Consider the following 23,776-nt stretch of genomic DNA (forward strand, 5'->3'; position numbering starts at 1 on the left):
TTGTAGCATTTATCACCTTTAACATAAATTATGGTTAACCATGTTTTCCTATTTTTATCCTGCTGGAACACAGGCTCCAAAACACAGCATTCTTTTTCTTGCATGTACACTATGTATAGAAAACACATACACTAGTACCTGGCTCCCCATAACTACTGAATAAACTCTTTTGAATAAGTAAAATGGAGTGAATGAATGAATCTTTCCTAATTCTTGCAGGAGGCTCAGAATACAAGTTTATAAATACTAAATGGAGTACTTACTGTATACTAGCCTCTTAAACGGCACTGGTAAAAAAAAAAATGAACAAGATTAGATTGCCTTCAAACTGATAATGATTTAATAACATCCACAAGTCTAACATTAAATTAAAATCTCTAATTCTTCCCTGGCTGGGTAGCTCAGTTGGTTAGAGTATTGTCCAATATGCTGAATTTGTGGGTCTGATCTCCGGTCAAGGCACATACAAGAAGCAACAAATGAATGCATGAATAAGTGAAACGACAAATCAATGTTCCCCTCCCCTCCCCTCCCCTCCCCTCCCCTCCCCTCCCCTCCCCTCCCCTCCCCTCCCCTCCCCTCCCCTCCCCTCCCCTCCCCTCCCCTCCCCTCCCCTCCCCTCCCCTCCCCTCCCCTCCCCTCCTCCCCTCCCCTCCCCTCCCCCCTCCCCTCCCCTCCCCTCCCCTCCCCTCTCCTCCCCTCTCCTCTCCTCTCCTCTTCTCCTGTCTCAAATAAATAAATAAATAAATAAATAAATAAATAAATAAATAAAAACTAAAAAACTGGAATTCAAGGTAAAATTCTAACAGGAGCTAATAGAGCTACAAAAGCTCAGTTAGGAATGGAATCAAAGGTATTCCATATTTTCCATATTAAAGGTATGAAGTGGATTTCGACTCCAGGGTAAAGAATATTTGGCATAGCTGGTGCATTTGTTAAGATCTCTAATATATTTAGCCAACATTTTAGAGTATCTACAGGAAACTAGAGACTATGCTGTATCCTGGAGATGGAAAGATGAATACTATTGTTACTGTTTTCAATATTTTGGCAACATTTTAGCTGGTATTCTAAGTAATTATTGACATTGAAATCATTTGATTGACTTCTCTTCAAATTGTATGTCTTACACAGTCATGAGTATCTAAGACTTTTCAGGAAGGTTATAATGTCAAGAGTAGGTTTTATAGGCACAGAGCAAACATACTCAGGGTGTCAGTTACTCTTCAAGATAAAACTCCTACATGTTAATTATTTCTGTGCAGCTTGGATAACTGATAAAAGCATATTTAGAAAATATATTGTATTTCCATGAAGGGTTGAACCTTCTATCTCAATGTTCACTGAACTGAATTTGACATGTTCAAGAGGCCTACCAAGGAAGGGCACTCAAGGAAAGCAGATCATTTCATAGGAGACCCCACCATCCACACAAGACACAGCAAAGACACACAGATGGTCCCAGCTTATTCTCTGAGGTGGAGACAGTAAGGATATTATGACTGTGGCAATGATTTTCTACAATTTGGGAGGAAAAAGAGAAAGGAGGTTGTGTTAACACTTTATACAGTTCAAAATACCATGGGCTAATTGTTTCATTTACAAGCCATATTTTATTATTTACCTCTTCCAAACAAAATTTCTAGAAGTGTTGCAGTTAAAAGCATATATACCAACCCTGGAACACAACAGGTACACAATACATATTGTTAACTGATTACTAGGAAAATATATGCAATAAAACTAATATATAAAATAAAATAATAGAAAACAATAAATTAATATACCAGATAATTAGCTATTTTACTTATATTTACATCTAAAATTTCTGATAATCTGGGTAAAAATAAATGTTTTCCTTCAGTTACTCTAAGAAGATATGCCCATTGCTGCTTTAGGCCCTCAGCAGTTTTCTGTCTCTGGAGCACTTTATCTCATCAGCTCCTCTCCCTTGTATATGGTTGGTCCCTTCTTACTTTCTGTTAATATCTTCAATATGCCTTCCTTATTTTCTATTGCAAAATCATTCTTATAGCACTCGCCATCATATACAATCATCTGGATCATTTATTGTTTTTATGCTTATTGTTGATTTTTCTTTTATAATGTTTGCTCCCTGAAGTCAGAAACTTACCTGTTTGCTCCCTGAAGTCAAAAACATCCCTAAAATTGTTAAGGGATGGGAAAGCAGGGAGTATGGATGTATTTAGGCAGCCGTATGCCTTTGAGGAGTGCAATTTGGTAAATGTTTGCAATGCAATTATACTGTTCTCAAGTCTAGGGCTGACCAATTTTGTAAGATATACTTTTATTAGATAAGCATTACCTGTTTGCATATACTTTTTTTTTTTTTTTAATCACAGAGTATTATCAGTAGTGCCAGTTCTTGTGTTGCAATCAGTAGAGTTTATTTTTGGAGGCTTAATTTCTTCTGTGTCTCATTTTATCTTTCACCTTGGGGCACTCTATGCCACTATTTCAGTCACCAAAATGTGTGTGTGTGCGCGCGCTTTATTTTTTTCTCCTAAAGCAAAACAATGGAGTAATATAAATGGCCTTGGAGCTATTGGTGAGGGAGTGTTATAATTTAAATGAGTGGTCAGGACAGGTCTTGTTGTAAAGGTGAGATTTGAGCAAAGGTTTAGTGAGGGAGTGAGCCACATAGAAGACTGGGACTAAGGTACTCAAGACCGTATAACACAAAGATTCTTAGATGTCTGCCATGTTTGAGCAAAAGTAAGAATGCCAGTGAGGCTATAACAGAATGAGTTAAAAGCAGAGATAATATCAGAGACCAAAAGCCAAGTTTATAAAGCATTGTCAGGTAGAAATGAATCAATGATATGCAAGCCAATGCGTGATATAATCATCTTTGAGTAAATGGACTTGTTAGAGTATATGATTAGCAGCAAAATTGGGTAGAAGGGGCTAGAATTGTTCTTTAGAACAGAGGTTCTCAGTGGGGGGAGACTTTGCCTTTCTCCTTGTGGTAATGTCTGAAGATCTTTTTGATTGTTATGACTTGGGAGAGAGCGAGGGGTGATGCTCCTGGAATCTAGTGAGTACAGGCCAGGGTTGCTGCTAAACAGTCCACAATGCACAGGGCAGCCTTTCCTACCCATGAATTAGCAGGTCCCACATGCCAGTAGTGCTGAGGTTTAGTATATGATAAGATTCTGCCTTAGAGTCTTGATTACTCTGTTTCCCCTAAGGAAGTAGATATCCTAAGGGAATTTAAAAGAATATGTAAATATATAAATGACCACATATATATATATACACACACACACACACACACATATACATATATATTAGCACTTATATATGTAATTAGAAGAGCTAGCATGAACTTAAGAATAGGTTTTAGATTCATTAGTGATATTGTGACAATGTATCATTGTTTGCCTTTTTGAAAATTGTTATCTGTAAATTATCAGCTCTACATATAAATGCTATATTTCTGATTTTACCTAAAATTATTTTTTCTGTAAAAAAAAAAGGGGGGAGTAGTGTGCCTCATGGAAGAAAAATGACATAAAATGTCAGGTCTCAGAGTGGTAATTTGGGCTTCCTCTGCTGCGTGGCTGCCACATGACCCTGAGCAATGCCTGGCTTCTCTGGCCCTTAATGTATCCATTTCTAAGTGAGCATAACACCACTAGCTCATAAGATCATTGTGAGGAGACTCACAATTCACTTCAAAAATGCTGCATAAATGCTAAACAGAGTAAAATAGCATTTTCTATCCCATTTATGGGAGTTTCAGACGTGTACTCTCTTTTAATGATGAACACTTCACTGAGCATCCTTTCCAAATACAACAGGGGCAATCCTTCTATTTATGCAAATGCAAGAGATATATAGATATGTCTGTTTTCCACACAGAGAAGCAAATTGATCATGAATATATACATATTCTGCTATATGTGCATAAATATGTAAAATCTGTTCACCACTGCTATTAAAGGTAAAGGGTAAAGCATTGTGTTTTGCAGTAGAGTAAAATATTAGATTTGAGTGCAAAGGGAAACATGGTGGATTAAATATGTAAATTCTAATTTGTCAGACTTTTTAGGGAAACTTTAGAGCAAATATAATACAATGATAGCATAATTAAATAACTCCATTTGAGCTCAACTGGGCGTGGCACAGTGGTTGAGCATTGACCTAGGATTCAGGAGGTCACGGTTCGATTCCCAGCCAGGACACATGCCTGGGTTGTGGGCTCGATTCCCAGTCAGGGTTGTACAGGAGGCACCCAATCAATTACTCTCTCGTCATTGATGTTTCTCTCTCTCTCTCTCTCTCTCTGAAATCAATAAAGATATATATATATTTTTTAAATAAATAACTAACTCAATTTTAGTGGAGTTGAGTGAAATATGTGTAAATGTAGAGGCAATGCTTTAGGTTAGGTTACTTAAATATTTTTTTATTTTAATTTATTTTATATATGTAGTCACAGATGAATTCAAATAAAGTAAATAATCTTCCAATTAATATTTTGTTGATTAGGCTAGGGTGGTTGAATTGGCATATTTCATGCCTTCAAACATCAAATAGTTTTAATAAATTATTTAATATTTTTACTTTGTATTAATATCAAATTAAGAAGAAACATTATAAAAGCATAATACTTTGAGAGTTTCAAAATCTTATTGGCTGAAGGTAAGTAGGCATTGTATATACCCATAGCTCTAAATTTTCCAACCCATGTATCCTAGGAGAACTAGGTCTAAATCAGGTTGTATATACAAAAATTCAACTTTTTAGCACTATTTTTTATTTCAAAAGCTAAAAGGAAAGTATTGTGGCCCCAATGATACCAAGCATGTGAAGCATGTAATTTTAACATTATAGTGATGTTTTTTTTTTCTTGTTTTTAATACACCCACAGCTTCCTAAAATGTTGAGAACAGAAGAGATAATAGTAGTAATCTAGTCTGGTAATTCTCAAAATGGACTGCTCGTTTCAATTACCTCTGAAATTCACAATCATAATAATACAGTTTACTGGGCACTACTTAATTCAGTACATCTGAGTTTGGGCTGCAAATCATCAGTTTGGGCTTTTGAAAAATATTAGTTCTTCAGTGATTCTGTTGAGCAACCAGTGATAGAAACCATTAACTCGATCAATTTATTATTTAATAAAGGAGAAAAATTAGTCCCAGAAAGGTTGAGTTATTTAGCAAGAATCTGTAGCTAATTGGAAGAGCCAGTCTAGAGAGGTGCTCTCCAGAGAGAATGCATTAGAACTTCTTCCCAGAGAAACAAAATATACTTCTAGGCTGAAAACTGCAGAAATTTCAGTTCTATAAATGAGTTAGTTTGGTCTTTTCCAATTTCATATGTGTGCGAGTAAGTTTGTGGTATGTTTGTGTAGTACTGTATTTTACTTCTTCCCTGAGTCATGTTCATCTATCCCTAATTTTCTAGCCATGAGATTGCTCCTTTCTATAGATTGCATCTGTATTTAGCCTTAATTTGTGTAAAGTTGATACTCATTCTGAAAATGTTAATAATTTTTTTATTCATTTTAGAGAGAGGGAGGGAAAGAGAGGAAAAAAGAGAAACACCGATGTGAGAGAGAAACATTTTCCGGCTGCCCCGACCAGGGATCAAACCCACAGCCTGGGTGTGTGGCCTGACTGGGAATTGAACCTGCCACCTTTAGGTGTATGGGTGGATGCTCCAACCAACTGAGCCACACTGGCCAGGGCTGAAAGTGTCAATACTTATGAATGAAAAAGATGTCTCCTTATCATTTCCTAAGGTCTCTTAGAGGAGCCAGACACCAGAGAGTTAGGTCAGGAGGCATGATCCGTGCCTTACGCTGTGAGTGACGACAGAATGGTGAGATATGAACAATACCCAGACTCCTGAGAGCTACGCATCTTACGGAAAAGGGTTCCCAGGGACACAGTAGTGTCAGAAATGGCTTAATGTAGTGAGTGAACTTTGTATTGGATTTATGTTAATAGCACATCAATCATGTCATTAATGAGTTATTATTACCTACAGCATGAGGGTGGTTGTTTATTAGGTTGGTTGTCATGTTCAACATCTGTCATCCAATATATATTCCTCAAAGGTCAGACATTCTATATAATTAAAGGAGTGAACATGAATGCTGTCATCACTTTCAAAGAATCTTCTAGAACACTCTGAACATTGAATAGACTTCTACTTTTAGATTAGTCTGGCTAAGCATGTATGCTATAGTACATGATATATTCCATAATCTATATCTATTATCTGTATCTGTAGTCCATCAGCAATCTATAACATCAGCATCAACACAAATTCTATATTCAGCCTATGCCTTTTTTCACCTCTATGCTTGTATATTTAATTACATATTTTACATATTCACTCAGATGTCTAAAAGGCATTCCAAGCTACTTAGCAGAGAACGTTTTGATATGTTAATCTATGTTTCTTTTTCCTTTCACCTGGTATCAGCCTACTTCTTTTCCCCCTTGTTTCAAACAAAGATGCACATTGCCTAACATGAGGAATCAAGAAAGGAGAGAGAGAAGAAAATGTTCAGTTCTCTTTGGTTTTTTTTTTTACTTTGCAAAACTTGAAAAATTCAGGGTATACATTTAAAATGTGTGAAAAAATAGACAAAACATTGGAATTTTCCCAGAAAATACAATATTTCCTCCTCAAAAAAAAAAACAAAAACCAATTCCCTGGTTTGAGATAAAGTAAACTGAAAGAAAGCTGGAACCTAGAGAAACGCACCTGGCATTCCAATTGCACACAAGCCAGGAAGGTGATAAGACACTGGACCAGAAATGGAGGATTGCAGACTCTGAGGGCAGAAGCCACTTGAAGCCTGGTAGAAACTCCTGACATACCTCTAGATTGCTCTCACACCTCTCAGATCATTGTTCCTACTCATCTTCACAACTTGGTTACACTAGCACTTCCTCATAAATGTCCTCTCTTACATACCTGCAAGCACTTTACTGCTTAGAACTTACAACATTCAAAACTGGAAATTTATTTCAATGATTTTATAATAATGTCTATCTTCTCCTGTACTATGAAAACTCTAAGAGAGCCGGGGCCTTGTTTAGTGTTCATTCAGTGACGAATCTATAGTAGGTGTTCAGTATATATCTGCTCAAGGAAACAAATAAGTGAATGACATTATTTTATCACCCTAACTCACTTTGTATGGTGTTGCACAGTTGTGTTGTGGTTGGATGAAAAGATCTTAAGAATATACCCATACATCCAGAAAAATATCTTCTTTTTGTACCCATCAATCTTCAAAGCAACATATTTGCAGCTACTTGAGGGTCTTATTCCTGCTTTATTCTGAGATATATTGACCTCACAAAGCCAATTTCTTATGTCCATCTGAGATAAAACATGTAAAACAGACACAACAGACTCAAACAAAATATATTTTGCATGATCTAAAAACCTTGCCTAGGGATGATAGATTAACCTTCCCCTGAAAGCTCAAAGCTGCAATTACTGAATAGCATTTCCAAATGAACTGCCTACCAATTTATAAAATTCTATTTTTTTCTCTTCATAGTTTCATATTCTATTACCCTTAAAAAATAATTTAATTCTTAAAAATTTCATCTCCAATATTTCTCTAAAAATATTTTAAACATACAATCTCATTTCCATTTACATGATAGCTCTCTGAATAATTATTCCATGATTATCACACCCACATCCATTTTAAAGATGAAGATGCTAATGTTTCATGAGGTCAGATTACATGCATAAGGCTGTACAAAATATACATGAAAGAGCAAAAATTTAAACCAGTCTTATGACACCAAATATAATTTTTCTACTTCATCATGATTCTCTCCTATAAAAAATGTAATATACCAAATGTCAGTAACTTTCAGTAAATAAACCATATCAACAACTGTTCTTGAGTTGTAAGTTATCTGCAATTTTGTCACTGGGCTCCTTCAAACTCTGTAAATGTTTGGATATATAAGTGATCACAACATCAGAGATCTTAGAGCTGGATTTTTACATACTCTGCATTTAGTTCAAACTATTTTATGCATAAGGTACCTAAGGCCCAAAAAGAATGTGTCCTACAGAGCACAGGGCCACACACCTATTTGGCAGCTTTAGAAAAAACTAGGATTGATTCTTCTTCTAAAGTGTTTTCTACTGTATGTAAATCTTCATATAATTGTATACCTATGAGAATGGACTAAGAGAGCGGGTCTCAGCTTTGCCTGTACACCCACTCCCTTGGGAATCTCTAATAAAGGCCTAGACTCAGAAACAATCAACCACAACCTTAGGTGTGAGGTCTTGGCATCGATATAGTTTTATAAAGTTCCTCAGGTTGATCCTGATGTGTACCATGGCGGAGAACCACCAATTTAAAAGCTATGTAGTTGCCAAGTGTTTTCTTGAGCATTTAAACAGCAGTTTTACTATTAACTCAGCTGAATTCCCTGTTTCTTTTTATTTCCTGCATGAGCATCATTTTGTATTGTTCTTCCACAGAGTATAATATTTGTACTTGTGTGTGTGTGTACGTGTGTGTGTGTGTATTTACCCTTAACCACTTCTATGTAAAGGAAAGATCAGTTTACCTTTTTTCCATGCTGTGTGGCTGTGTGTATAGGTAAAGGCAAAATCCTGTTTTAAGCATTTCTATTAATGATTGTTTGAGTATATATGTCTGTGGACCTTCTGAAAATGAAATTTAAAAACTACTTAAATTTAAGAATCTTGTCATTTTGCTTGCTAAAATTTTCATATGTATACTATCAGATATGTGTACTTCATTGTAAATTTATAGATACAATAAGAGAATGCCATTTCATTCTGATGTGCTTACCCTAGTTCCCATTCTCTACCAGGCTCTTGAAGGGAAGGAATTAGGATGCAATCACTTGTTTAAAATTTGAATTAACAGTTAAAACTCTTAACAACTTTTAAACATCTTTTTTTTTTTTTCTGCATCATTTCATTTCCATCAGTGAAATTTAGCTTACTTCTTGCTTTAGGATTGTCTGAAGGATAAATGATTAACCAAGTAAGTCTTTGTGCAGACTTCCCCATGATGCACGCATTAATTAGATGGATAATGACAATAGTAACCAAGAAAAAGAATTCACCGGTGTGAATATTCACAGAGCCCATAAGCAATCTGGTTTGAGTAAATGTGTTTGATGTAATGCATGAGATGACATTAAAGAAACATTTGTCTTGATATAGCATGTGATGGATATCTCAATATATTGTGTATGTGATTAAGCATTTTTATTTTCTTCAAGTTTTAATATTCGTCTCATGATGAACAATTTTATGGGTCCATGGTTAAAACTCTAGAGATAAATATATGCTGAAAACATATAAAGTCCAAACAATAGGTCATAATCACTTTGGAAGGAAGGTATCAAATGTAGAAACTGTGTGTTTGTATCTGCATTGTTCTGGAATGGAAAGAGAGCTTCCTCCCCTAGAGTTAAGATTCTAAGATGATCTGCCTTTCACTAATTTACAAATGAAAAATCAATTAAAAAGTAGTAAATGTGTTCAAGGTTATGGTTATGATTATAGACTGTGAAAGCGAAATAAAGGGACGGATATTTTGGTTTCACATTCCAGTTTGTTTCTGAAAAACATGTTCTGAGAAAAATTAAATATATTTACAACCTAATTATAAAATATAAGTATATAATGTTTATGACATATTCAGGAAAAATTTAAATTATAATATCAGTTCCTTTTATTTTAAATTTATAAAAAAGCACACAAAAATATCAACCAAGTGGTTTGGACATATTGATAAAATATCTAAACTGTCTTCATTTACCACAGGATTCTGTTTTCTAACCTTTGTTTGACAAGACATATCATCTTGACAAGCCAGTTAGCATAAATAACTCACAATTCCCTGAACCCTTACACTTAAAACAGTCAGGACCCTGCACTTCAAACTGTCACGCTCTCTTATCATGTTTCAGGATGCCAATCCCTTATCTGAAGGCTATTACCTCCCCAAACTGGAAATTCTTCTGATATTTGTCTTTCCATGTCAGCATCAAAATATGCAGTCTTTTATCTATATGCAGCACTAATCTAATGCTTTGAGGAGCTGTAAACAGACAATAACAAGAATTTTATTTTAATTAATAAATTGTTATATTATTTCCTTGGGATTCAGGAAATGACTTCAGAAAGTGCTCATGTCATATCACTTAGGATCAAACCCAAACGTATTCTTGCACAATTTAAATGGAAATACTTTAATTTCTTAAAGCTATTTATGTCCTTTAGTGGTTTTCAAATTTAATTCTCAGAGCAGTTATCCTCCAGAGGCAGATTAAATTAATAAAATTTGAGTCTTGTACAACACCTGTGTATAAGTAGTAGAATACTGCACACCACATGAATATAAATGGTTATACATGCATTTAAAGAATGGTTAAATAAAAATTTTGAAAAACCAGAAAAATTTAGACATTTAAGAGCTTTCTGCATTCATGAACTGATGTGACTTCAATAAAATTGGACACCTGTGGTGCTAACTTCTCTAAATATCGCCCCAAAAAAGATTGGCTGGAAAGTTCTGACATAGCAAATCAACATAGCTGAGATTTTATGTACATATGTTGTAATTTGTCACAGAAAAAATTTTAACAGCAAACTCATAGGAAAAAAAGTATAGATAGGTAATAAAGTAACAAAATCATGCTATATCTATGTAGTAGATTGTTATAATACGTCAGTATTATACTTTTCATAATAGAAGATTAGTGGTTTTATATTTTTTTGTGCTGTTGAAGAGTTGGAGGTTTATTCCTTATCAGCATAAAATATTTATACAATGGGAAGCCTTCTTTAAGATGAAATTAACCCAAAATTTAATTTACTGTGCAAATTTAAACATTAATGAAGAAGAGAAAATACATGAAATACAATGGACCTATGTAATAATTATCTCTTCCCCAATCTCAAAAAGTTCTAGAATATTTAAAAGAGACATATAAACCACTCAGCTATCTGCAAGAACTAATTAGCAATAAGACTAAACTCACTTATTCCTCTCTCTATAAATGTTTGGATCATCTGATACAAGCAAATACTGCTAGAAATTGAAAATACAAAAGTTAGATTTATGCCCTCATGAAACTCATAATTTGTGGAAACACTGCAGATAAGCAGATATATTAGAATAGAATGCATGGAAATATCTGAAGACTTAATAGGAGACAATTCTCAGTTTTCACATACCCAACAAGTAGTTATGAACCTGAAGGCACCACTGAAGAGACAGAAATTTTTCGTGTCAGAAATTTGAATGAACAAATCCCCAGATCTTATTTTGTATAGAAGGACCATGAATTATGGGCTATGAACCTGATCTGCAATCATTCCAGTGGAAACAAATTAAATGTTCAGCTGAGAAAAGCAATGCATGAAAGAAAAAGTCACCTCATCAAGTGAAACTCAGGAATGCCATTTGACATTAATATTCTCTCATGATTTTTTGAAAATGTGATAATCATTCTGGAAGCCTCTTCACAGTAGCTAAGCAGAAAGTAAAAAAAACCTGTTTGGATTGTACATACATACATTAAGTATATACATTAACACACTTAATGTATATATGTTTAGAAAAGACATTTTGAAAGAACTGCAAAGAAAATATTCTAAATTATCATCTCAACTAATGTATATTTCTTTGATAACCTCTAAAATAACAATCAATATATTTTATTAAAATACACTGAATTATAATATTTGTCTTTTTCAATTCTGATGCATTTGGCTGAATCTCTTATGAAATAAAAAGGCAGTAAGATTAGGTGATGGCAAGTTAAACTTTTCTAATAAATCTTATTGCAATGCAAATTTACATTCTACTGCTGTATATATCAGGGATAATTTGGACAGATGTTTAATTTTCCTTATTAAAATTCACTATAAATGAACTGTCAAATTAAAATTGCTCTAAGCACAAAAGCCAACAAAGTCAAATTAAAGTGTCTAACGATAAAAACATTACTGCATCTTTATGAGAAAAAATTAGAAATAATTAAATGAAGGGTAGTCTTGTGTGCGACAAATAAGACGAAATAATAACTTGAATGTGACCTCTCAAGTACTTCTTTTAAGAATGTTTTTGGGGGTTTTTCATGAAGAAAAATAAAAAATAAATAATACTTGGTTTGGGCTTACATTTTTTTCTGAAACATGTCAGTATTTTCTCTTTACATACAAGAGCTAACGCTCGTCTTCCCCGTGTTTACATATTGAAAAGGGACTTTTCATTCTGTTTCTGGAAGGAACATCAAGAGAAGAACCTTGCAGAAACTCAAAGCCTCCTCACATTTTTCCAGGACAGAAGAGTGATTTAGCTGACCACTACATTTGGGAGAGGAAAATAAATATGACAACTCTGCCCTCGGGAGCTCTCTCTTTAAGACTTGTCTGCCTGCAGAGATGGTACTTGTGATCCACTGGTGGCAGTCAGTTGTCTAACACTGCCTGTGACATGGTAGGCTTTCCTATGAAGTACAGGTTAAGAAGCCCATTCAGCCACAAATACATTCTACCTTCTTCAGTGTGGATTTATCACTGGAAAAAAGTGAAGTTTGATTTTGAGACTGGATCCAAAAAGATTCCAAAGTTGCGTAATAAAGAAGGTTGCTATTTGTCATCCCTCTCTAACCTGCATGTATCTTAACCAAGACCCAAATTATCTTTCCTCCTCTCAGCTCAGGGAGGCAGAAACCCTACTCCAGACTGGTACGGCCAGTAAGTCAAGGCTTGCTTTCCCCAAAGCTCTGCCAGGGAACTATCTGCTCACGAGGGGCAGCACATCAGCATTTGGCATCCTGCCCTCGGTTACCTGTTGGTGAGGCCAGGTTCTGGGGAATGAAACCAAGAGGTGGGGACTCCTTAATTCTGTCCATCTCCCACTTGTATAACAGAAATTCCACCTACGCCAGGATGCCGCTGCTTATTTGGGTTCCTGATTACCCTTGCCCTGGCTCATAATGTGGACTCCTATGCCAAGACAAGCAAACCGGCAAGGCCCAGGACTGCTCCTACCTGTCCCCCGAGCACTCAGCACCTAAAGTAGAAGTGTCCTTTAGAGAGAAAGATTTCATTTCCCACCTCCTGCAGCAGTGTTATGGTTCAGAGATTTTGCCTGGGAGAAGCAGCAGCCATAGAAGGGAGAGATGCAATGCCTCTCCAAAAGAAAATACTTGATTTTCCACATGTGCAGAAATTCACACCTAAGGGCGCTCTCAAAAACAGTGGTAGTTGCAGTAAAAAGTAACTGGAGAGATTGATAAATTCATCAGAGATGTAGGCTAAACAGTAAGCTGCTAGTTTTTCAGATTAATAGGGAAAGATAGAGCTTGAAAGAGCCCTCTAGAGGTCACAAGAAATCTCAAAATACTGACCTTTCTCTTGTAAGGATTAGTCTGTGAAACAAAGTTTATCCCAGGGTATTGCTGAAAACAGCACAGCAATTAGTTTGGTCAGAGAAAGTCGAAGAGAGCTTGGCCCAAACCACTGTCATCCGTTAGCAACTATGGGCACACATAAGGAGCAACGTCAGAGGCTTCACGCTGCCAGGTGGAGGGAGTTCAGACAGATTCCATCAAAATAATCTAGTCAGTCACTAAATAAGTAAATATCTAAGTGATCATAACCAGGCTCCATTTGGGGGTAGGAATAATACCCAGAATTGCTATATTATATAAAATGTCTAGTTTCCAAAAAATGATATGCAGTCTCAGAGAAAAGTGTGATCCATATACGCAGGAAAATAGTAGGCAACAGAAACTTCCTGCGTGTGTAACCCAAAGTTGGATTTAACAAAAAGGTTTAAAAGTAACAAGTATAAATATGCTTATAGAACTAAAGGAAAGCATATTTAAAGCAGTAAAGAATGGTGTAATGACAATGTTGTATCAAATAGAAAATTTCTATAAAGAGATAGAAAATTATACTTTGAATAGAATAAAATGGAAATTATGGAGTTGAAAAGTACAATAACAGAAATAAAAATTTTACTAGAGTGACTTAACAGTAAATTTGAACTAATAGGAGAAGAAATTAGTCAACTTGATAATAGATTGATGAAAAACAGAGAAAAAATAATAAAGGGAAATGAACTGAAAATCTAATAAAATGTGGGCCACCATTAAGCACATCAACTTATACATAATGCTACTACCCAAGAGGAGGGAAAGGAGCAGAAAATATTTAAATATTTAAATATCCTAAGAGAATATTTCACTTAGTAAAATATTCTCTTAGAACATTTAAATAATGACTGAAAACTTCCCAAATTATTATAAAAACATTAACCTACACATCCAAAAACCTCTGCAAACTCCAAGAAGTATAAAGGCTGATATCCATAATAGAAACATCATAGAAAAATGTTGAAAGACAAACACAAAGGTAAATTCTTGAAAGTAGCAAATAGAATTCCATATCCAGCAAAGCTTTCTTTCAAAAATGAAAGAAAAAATAAAGACATTCCCATATAGACAAAAATAGACATAATTTGTTGCTGGCAGAGCTGCCTCATAAGAAATACTAAAAGATGCTCTTCAGACTGAACGCAAATGATCCCAGCCAGCAATGACTGAAAAAACAAAAAGCAGTAAAGGTAATTAGATAATTATAAAATATGGTACACACTTTCTTATTCATTCTTCTTTTAACTTATTTAATAATTAATTGCAGGAGCTATATGCATATAATATATTGTTGGGGCTATAACATATAAAAATGTAATATAATAACCAGAAACAGCACAATGGAGATGGATTGGAGAAAAACTGCATTGTGCTGTTGTGTTTTGTGTGGAAAGAGATACAAATTATGCATAAGTATCATCTTGAATACCCTGCTCTGCCTGGGGAATTATAAACAGATTTTTAGAGAACAGGCTACAAACTTGGAACATGCATTTAGGACATCATATTAGTGAGAAGTAATTTTGTGCTGTTTGTATCGTTGCACATGTTGGAGCTATTTGTTTCAGGCTTTAGAAATTCTTTAACCAATAGAGAAATTATTTGATGGTTGGGATGCTGTTGTAACTGATAAAGATATAATTAGCTAAGCAGTTTAGTAGTGATCTGTGAGGAAATTGATGTCAGCAGTTAGAAAACTAAGGATCCTTTTTATGCAGAGACAACACAATTGGCAATATTGTTATGGTTGATAACTTGGAAGGCAATTAATGTCCCTAATAAGACTGCAGCTCAGTGGGAAGTGTTTGGAAAGACATGGTATAAGAGTATTTGTTGGCATTTATTTTCTGCTTTTACTGGAATACTAAATAAGAGAGATGAGGCCAGGCACAGGGAGAAATTGACAGTTTTCAGGCAGAAATCTAAAAGAATAAATAAAGTCCAGAAAACCGTGGCCTTGGCAGGTTGGAAAATCCAGCTGCTTCTAGTTCTGAAAAGCTAATAAATGAGACAAAAGTTGTTTGGGTGATAAGTGTTCTTTAAGTTTCCCACTAAACAAGGTCACTTAACCTTGTCACAAAGCACAAAGTAAGAGTCTTTCCTTCCCACCCAAGCCTATAATTTCATGTAATAATGGTTTGGTGGTGATGAACTTCTTTAGTTTTTTCTTGTCTGGGAGGCTTTTTATCTGTCCTTTGATTCTAAATGATAGCTTTGCTGTGTGGAGCAATCTTGGTTGTAGGTCCTTATTTTTATCACTTTGCATATTTCTTGCCGATCCCTTCTGGCCTGCAAAGTTTCTGTTGAGAAATCAACTGACCATCTTTTGGGAACTCCCTTGTTAACTGCTTTTCTCTTGCTACTTTTAAGATTCTCTCTTTGTCTATAACCTTTTGCATTTTTATGGTAAAATCACTGTTACATCTTAACAATGTAGACTAATTTTTATTTCATAAAACTGATTGTATCTGGCTCTGTATCCCTACTTTTGAACTTTATAAGAGCGTTCCTAATGGTCATGTCTGTAGCTCCAGTCCTGAGTTTTTTGTAGCATGAGAACATAGAAATGGGGCAAGAAGGGAAATCTCTGGTCACCTATTGACATTGGTCACTAATGCTGGGTATCTTCCAACTATTCAATATGGCTCTTGAGTCCTGTCCTGGCCCATTTCAGACGATGAGAACAAGGTAGAAGATAGAGATACAGCTAAAAGCAATCCTGACACTTCTCTGTCACCACGACCTGATACAGTGTCTGGCACATATTAGTTCTATAAACAGTTATGCAATGAATGACTGAGTGAATGCTTTTAACCATTCCTCCTCCTCTATTCACCCCTACTTTCTTCTTTTATTTACTTTCTACATCATTTAAAATTTTGAGATGTAACCCAATGTCAAAGGTACCTTCAGATATTTTACTTTTCATCCCTACCCCCATCCAGTCAGGCATCAATTCCACAATTAAATTCCAACTCAGATCTCACTGTTTCACAATTTATTTATAGCAATGATTTCCTCACTTAACTTTATGTATCCAGAGAACTTAATTAAATTGCAGGATTCCAAGACTGTAGCAGACTGAGTGGAAGCTACACTGATGCTCTCCCAGGACCAAGCTGGAATTACAACTAAAATAGAGAAAAACCATCCTGAATAATCAACAATAACTGAAGAGGAGCTGGGGAGCACCCTCACAACCAAGGAGGAAAAGTGGAGATGCACAGAGACTGGTAAGAAGTGCGGAGGCGAGAGGGCTGCTGGGCTCCCACAGGCAGCAGCTGAAGGCCTAGAGGGGTATCTCAGCTGTGGGGTTCCCACTGAGGACTCTGGGGCCTAAACGCCAGGCTGGGCTCCCCAGCCCGGAGCACCAGACCTGAGAAAGGTGCCCACATAACATCTGGCTGTGAGAAGCAGCCGGGTTTCTGTCTGCCAGGGAGAGATGGCTGGAAACGCAGGCCCCTCTTAAAGAGCCAACACACAAAGTTTCCTGTGCAGCCACTCACCTTGGGCTCGGACTGGAGCTGTGGGAGGAGAATGCAGGCTTGGGGAATAGAGCTCAGAGGGCAGCCATCTGGATTCCTGTGCCGAGTCGATCTCCCATAGTGCAGAGGACACCTTTCAGAGGCAGACATTTGCTATCCAAGCAGCTTTTGCTGGTGGGAGAGGAAGGGCACAGGGACAATTGCCCCGTCCATTGAAAACCTCTCACCCCACCTGTGGAGTTTCTACAGCCTGAGGCTCATTAGGAGGCTCAATATCAACCAGCCTCTGGGTGCTTTGAATCTTTGCCTGATTTGCTGCTGGACCCAAGGATTGGAAAAGCAGACCTTGGTGTACATCTTGGTCCTTTCCAAACTCACGCAGCCCCAGCAGAGAGAACCACAAACTGTGATGTGCAGAAAGCTTCAAACAGGGAATCAAGGCCAGTCACAAACAGCGTCTGACTTTGGCCTGCACCAGAGACCATCCAAAAGACTGGGAGTCTTAGCATATCTATGTGATACATAGAAACAAATCCAAACAGGCAGCCAAAATGGGGAGACAAAAAAACAAGCCCAAATGAAACAACAAAAGAATTCTCCAGAAGAAGAGCTAAATGAAATGGAGATTAGCAATCTGTCAGATAGAAAATTCAGAATACTGATCATAAGGATGCTCAACAGCATGACAGAAGATATGGAAACTATGAAGGAAATTAAGAATGGCATAGTAGAAATAAAAAAATACATTGGAAGCAATAAACAGCAGATTAGAGGAAGCTGGGGATCAGATCAGTGAATTAGAAGACAGGGTAGAAAATAACTTTATGTATCCAAATATTCCACTTGCTATTTTTTTACTGACCCTAATTTGCCACAAAAAGATAAAACACAACAACAAGATCTTATTTTTTAAATTTTCAATTGCTCTCCATTCTTTATAGAAAAAAATGTTCATAATCTTTGATAGGACATGCATGACCATCTGCCTCATAGACACAAACCGTACTCTGAAACTATCACACACTTCCACACTGCTCAGCCCATACACTCTCTCCAGCCATCACAGAAGGGTTATTCTCTGGATAAGCATTTTTGTAACTTCTTTCCTGCAATGCAGCTTTACTCGTTCGTCGTGGATTGCCCTTGTATCTATTCTATGCTTTTTTCTTTTTTAATTTTCAAAGTCTGGGTAAATTTTCATAAAATCTAGGAAACATTTCTTTTTTCTAATGTTCTAAAATAATCCCTCTTTACTCAGTGGTGTTATGATATGCTTCATATAACCTTATTTCAAAATTATTTCATTTGAGCTTATTACAATTATTTACTGACGTATCTATCTTCTGCATCATTACTTCTGAAGTCTATTTGGTGGTATTGATTCCATTTTGAATTTTTTAAAATCTCTCTATAGTGCCTCATAGACCTTTAAAAAAATGCTTTGAACTTAATTGAATGCTTGTATATTTTCCTTCAAAAATAACCATCAAGGCATACCATTTTACTAAATTCAAACCATATAATGAAAATAGAATCGTATTTTAAAAACAACATCTAACACTAAATATACTCAAAATTGTCCCTTTTTTGATATTTTTATAGTATGGAAGACATTACGAATAATGGAAATTTATTATTGATAAAATATATTATTGATAGTAGTAGTATCTAACAATTACAGAACTTTTTATATATTATTTCATTTAGTCTCCACAAAATCTTTTAGAAGAAATTATAATAGACGGTTATCTTCATCTTATAGAATAAGAAATAAATAAAGATTCAGAATTAATTAATGTCCTGGAATTAATAAAACCTACAATAGAAACTCAGTTCTTTGTCCCAATAGCTTGTTTAGTTGTGTGTTTTTTTTCTAGTACATGAGAATATAATATGAACATAATATAAATTTCCATACAGAAAGTGTTTTTCATTAAAAAAAGAGGAGGGGGCTTCACTTAAACTACAAGTCCTAAAACAAATTTAAAACCGAAAATTTAATGTATCTAATCAGAATGTATTAGTATTAGTATTAGTATTCATGTGACATGGAAATTATTTCTTTGTTATTAAAATATTTACTTTAAAGATATGACATGTCCTCTCCTAGTAGAGATTTTTTAAATGTAATTCTATAACAAGCTCCTTAAAGTTTATTATAAGTGGTTTTGACCTGAAAAAATTATGAACACAAATTATATGAAGTAAATATGTGTTATAATATTAAATTTACTGTTGTTTATTCTTATGAGTGGGAGCACCTATTTATTGACTGGACTTTAATAAAAATATGACTGATTATTTCTATTAAAATCCTATTAAATGCCATGGAGCCTGATATTTATGCCCTGGTCTCTGAAATGTGACAGGGAGTCAATATGTAAGAACTAATTCTACCTTGTTTGAGTACTAGAAGAAAAAGCCCCATATATATCTATTTAAACAAGTCAAGGTGACACATGACAACATGCAGTACCAATATTTATGGAGATATGGAGAAATACAAACATCTAGAAAACATCCTCAGACTCATTAATGCTTACAATTGTATAGTTCAATAGAAAGATATGTTCCTGTACCTAACCTATCATAGTTTCTAACTAAGTTTCTGCTGCACTATGACTGCTATCAACATTAGGAAGAACAAGCACTGTTGTCTATTAGGCAAATTATCCATGATCATTTTCAACATGTATACTTCTTTTTAAAAAATTATTAATTAAATTACATGGTGCTCCCTGACAATCATATAGTCAGTCATTGTCCTTTAATTCACTTCATGGAGACACGATATATAATCAGTTCTTTTCAAACTGAATTTTAGTTAATAATGTATGTCTGTAGAAGGACAGAGTAAGGGCGCTAAGGAAGTTAGAGAAAATTAAGGAAACAGAGATATAGACACAGTATCTTTTTAAAAAAATCCATAAAGAAAGACTAAAATTCTACAAAAAACTCAGTACTGGATCTGTGACAGTTTTCTCATTCCAAGAATAATTGAAAATAAATTAACCTTTATAGAAAAACCTTATTGATTCAAGACTGAGACAGGATTGTAATATCCAATGCAATTTTTACTCTTAAGCTTAGAATTTTCTGGACCTGAATATGAGAAAAACAGATAACTAAATCTCAAAGCAGCCAATATAAGAAGAACAGTTCCTATTTTACTTACATTAGGGCCTTAAAGAAGGCAATATGAATAATATTTAAATCTGAGATGTTAAAATTAAGAAAGGTCATCATAGATTCAGAGAAGAATATATGTATATATATTTTTTATTTTAACATATATATATGTGTTAAAATAGTGAACTGAATTCTTATATAAAATTAATAGAAGTTTCCAGGATTTCCTACCAATTGTATTATTTAAAAATAATAATGATTCATATTATAATAAAATAACTTTCATATAAATATTATTGAGGACAAACAAGAATATTATATATTAATCAGAATATGTTTTCTCCACTTCGGTATTAAAAATAGTACTAACATACACTGTGTAAACTAAGAAAGCATAATATTGAAGTTAAATTTTCAATTGCTCTGCTAAAAAAAGAAATGCTTTTATGGGAATAGCAGATTAGGCAATTCCAATTGCCCTCCTACCAATGTTAGTTAGAAGAGCTGAATAAAATATTTTATTTTTTAAAATATATCTTTATTGATTTCAGAGAGAGGAAAGGAGATGGAGAGAGAGAGAGATGGGAACATCAATGATGAGAGTCATTGATTGGCTGCAGCCCGCAACCCGGGCATGTGCCCTGATCGGGAATCGAACCCCGATCACCTGGATCCTAGGTCGATGCTCAACCGCTGAGCCTCGCCCGGCTGGGTGAATAAAATATTTAAAAAATCTATTTGAAGGTATTGAGAAGCTGATAAGTCCTTATAGGGTTTAAGAACCAAGACTACAAAGAGATAGCTGAAACCCAACTACCTCCCCCCTTAACCAATTTCAAAATAGTTAAACAAAAATCTGAGTTGCTGACCTGCTGTTTGGACAATCTCTGTTTCAAGCTGTAATCTTGCAAAAAGGAACTATGAGACAAGTTAGTATGTAGAATGTTAAGGAACAACACATTTGGAAAAGAGGACAAGTGATAGAATTGAGCAGAGGAAAGTTTAGCTGTGCTGTAATTCTTTCTAAGGTCTCTGTCAACCTCATGAGAAGTACTCAGCTGGGATGGCCCAACATTATTTTCCCAATTAAGAATGAGTCTAGGACTTTATATGGTTAGTCTGTCATTGATGAAAGAGATCAGTTCTTCCAAACATGATCTAAAGATTCAATGAAATTCCAATAAAAATTCTAGCAAGTTATTTTATAGATATCAACAAATGGATCCAAAGTTCATAGAGAGGCAAAGGACCCAGAATAGCCAACACAAACTTAAAGAAGAACAAAGTTGTGTGGGGGCAGAGAAAATATGAAGAAATTTCTGTACCGTTCTCTAAATTTTGCTATGAACTTAAATTTCCCCCAAAGATAAAACCTTTAAAAAAAATCTTAGGAATGGTCATGTAGATGTTTGGAGGCAACATAAATTTTCATTTCTCTAAGATAAATACCAAGTGTGCAATTGCTGGGTTATATGTGTAAATCTAACTTTATAAAACAAAACAACTTATAAACTCTTTCAGAATGTCTGCACTCTTTTTTTTATTCTCTATCTACTATGCCATTAGACATTCCATTGCGCAGTATACATACTAGCATTTTGTATAACCAGATTCTATAGAATTCATATTATTTATTAGAACCTTATCAAAACAGAATGAAAAGTATCTTTTAAAACTAAATTATGTTGCCCTGGCCACTGTGGCTCGGTTGGTTGGAGCCTTGTCCAATGCACTGAAGGGTCTTGGACTCTCTTCCAGCCATATGCCCAGGTTGTGGGTTCAGTCCCCACTGGGGAGGCAACCAATTGATGTTTCTCTCTCACATTGATGTTTCTCTCTCTATCTCCTCCCTTTCTCTCTAAGATAAAATAATAAAATAAAATAAAATAAATTATCAATTAAAAAAACGAATTAATGTTTATTATTTTACCAGTAGGCAAATTAATTAAAATCATAATACTGTATACTTGAGATGGGGGCTTATAGTAAGTAAAAATATAAATTAATAAAGTTGTTAAAAAATCATCTAGCATTCTGGCATTAGAGATTTGTTTTTGGTCTATATTGTCTATATTGCATAATGTTACATGTGCACTTGAGAAGAATGTGTATTCTGCTCTTGTTGCATGGAATATTTTATAAATGTCAAACAGGTCAAGTTGTCTGATAATGTTAGTCAGGTCATCTATTTCCCCACTGAATTTCCATCTACTAGTTCTGTCAATTATTACGAAAGAATGTTGAAGTCTTTAACTATCACTGTGGCGTTATCTATTTCTTCCTTCAGATCTACCACCTTTTGCCTCGTGTATTTTAAAGGACTATTATTAGATCTACATGCAATTAGAAAGCTTCTATGTCTTCTTAGATAATTGATAACTTTATGATTTTGTAATTCCCTCTTTATCTCTAATAATTCCATATCCTGGAGTCTACTTTGGCTGAAAATAGCTTCTGTTATCTTTCTTTTGGATAGTGTCAGGATGGCATTTCTTTTGTTATCCTTTTAATTTTAAACTACCTATTTTTAGGCTTTGCAACCACTCAACTCTACCATTGTAGCATGAAAGGAACCATTAACAATATGTAAATTAATAACGTTTATTGTTTTCTTACATAGTTTCTGACCAGTTAGCTTTAATTTTATTCTAGTTCCTCTGTACCATTTACCTATATCTTGCTTTTTATCTTCAAACTTTTTTCTTTATGTTTGGTTTTCAGCAATTTAAAATATGGCATACCTAAGTGTTTGTGTTTTTTGCTTGTTTGTTTTAATTCTGCTTGATGTTTTCCAATCTTATCTGTCACTAATTTGGGAATATTCTTGTGCATTATTTCTACAAATATTTTTTCTTCCTATTCTCTTTCTTGTTCTTTATGGAATCCAAATGTACATATGTTAGACTTCCGGATCCTGCTTGGATGCTCTGTTCCCTTTGTCGTTGGCTTGTTTTATTTTTCATTCTTTTATGTTCACTTCGTTTCAGTTTGGGTGCTTATATCTATCTTCAAGCTCTCTAATTCTTTGTCAGCTACTTTGAGTTTACTGATGATCCCTCAAAAGCATTCTTCATTTCTATGACTGTGGTACTTTATGTTTTTATTTCTAGCTTTTATATTTAGTTATTTCTTATAATTTTAATCTCTGTGCTGAAAACATATATGTAACCTTGCATATTGACTACTTTTACAGTTAGGGTCTTTAACATAGACCTAATGGACTTAACACTTCTAACATATTTGTAATCTTTGACTCTTGTACTGATAATTAATTTGTCTCTTCAGAGTGTGTTTTCTTAGCTATTTGTATGTGTCAATATTTTGTTTAATAGGGGACCTGTTGTATAGGACAGGGATTAGTAAACTGTGGCTGTCAGGCCAAGTTGGGCCTGCCAAATCAGATCAATTTTTGTACAGTCCATGATCTAAGAATATTTAAAAATTTTGAAAAGTTTGAAAAAAATCTAAAGGAAAATAATATTGTATGATGTGAAAATTATAGAATAATTTTAAAGTAAATGAAGCCATTATGTTAAACCTCATATAGTGCCTTTTTAAATCAAATACTTTAATACATATTTTCCTTGATGCTAGTCTTCAACATTTGTAATGCTCACCATCAGGTTCTAGATAATATTTTTCTTCTACTAAATTAACTTTCTCCTTCAGTATACTTATTAACTATTCTAAAGGTTAAGTCTT

The sequence above is a fragment of the Miniopterus schreibersii genome, assembly GCF_964146895.1.
Source record: "Miniopterus schreibersii genome assembly, chromosome: 5".
NCBI lineage: Eukaryota > Metazoa > Chordata > Mammalia > Chiroptera > Miniopteridae > Miniopterus > Miniopterus schreibersii.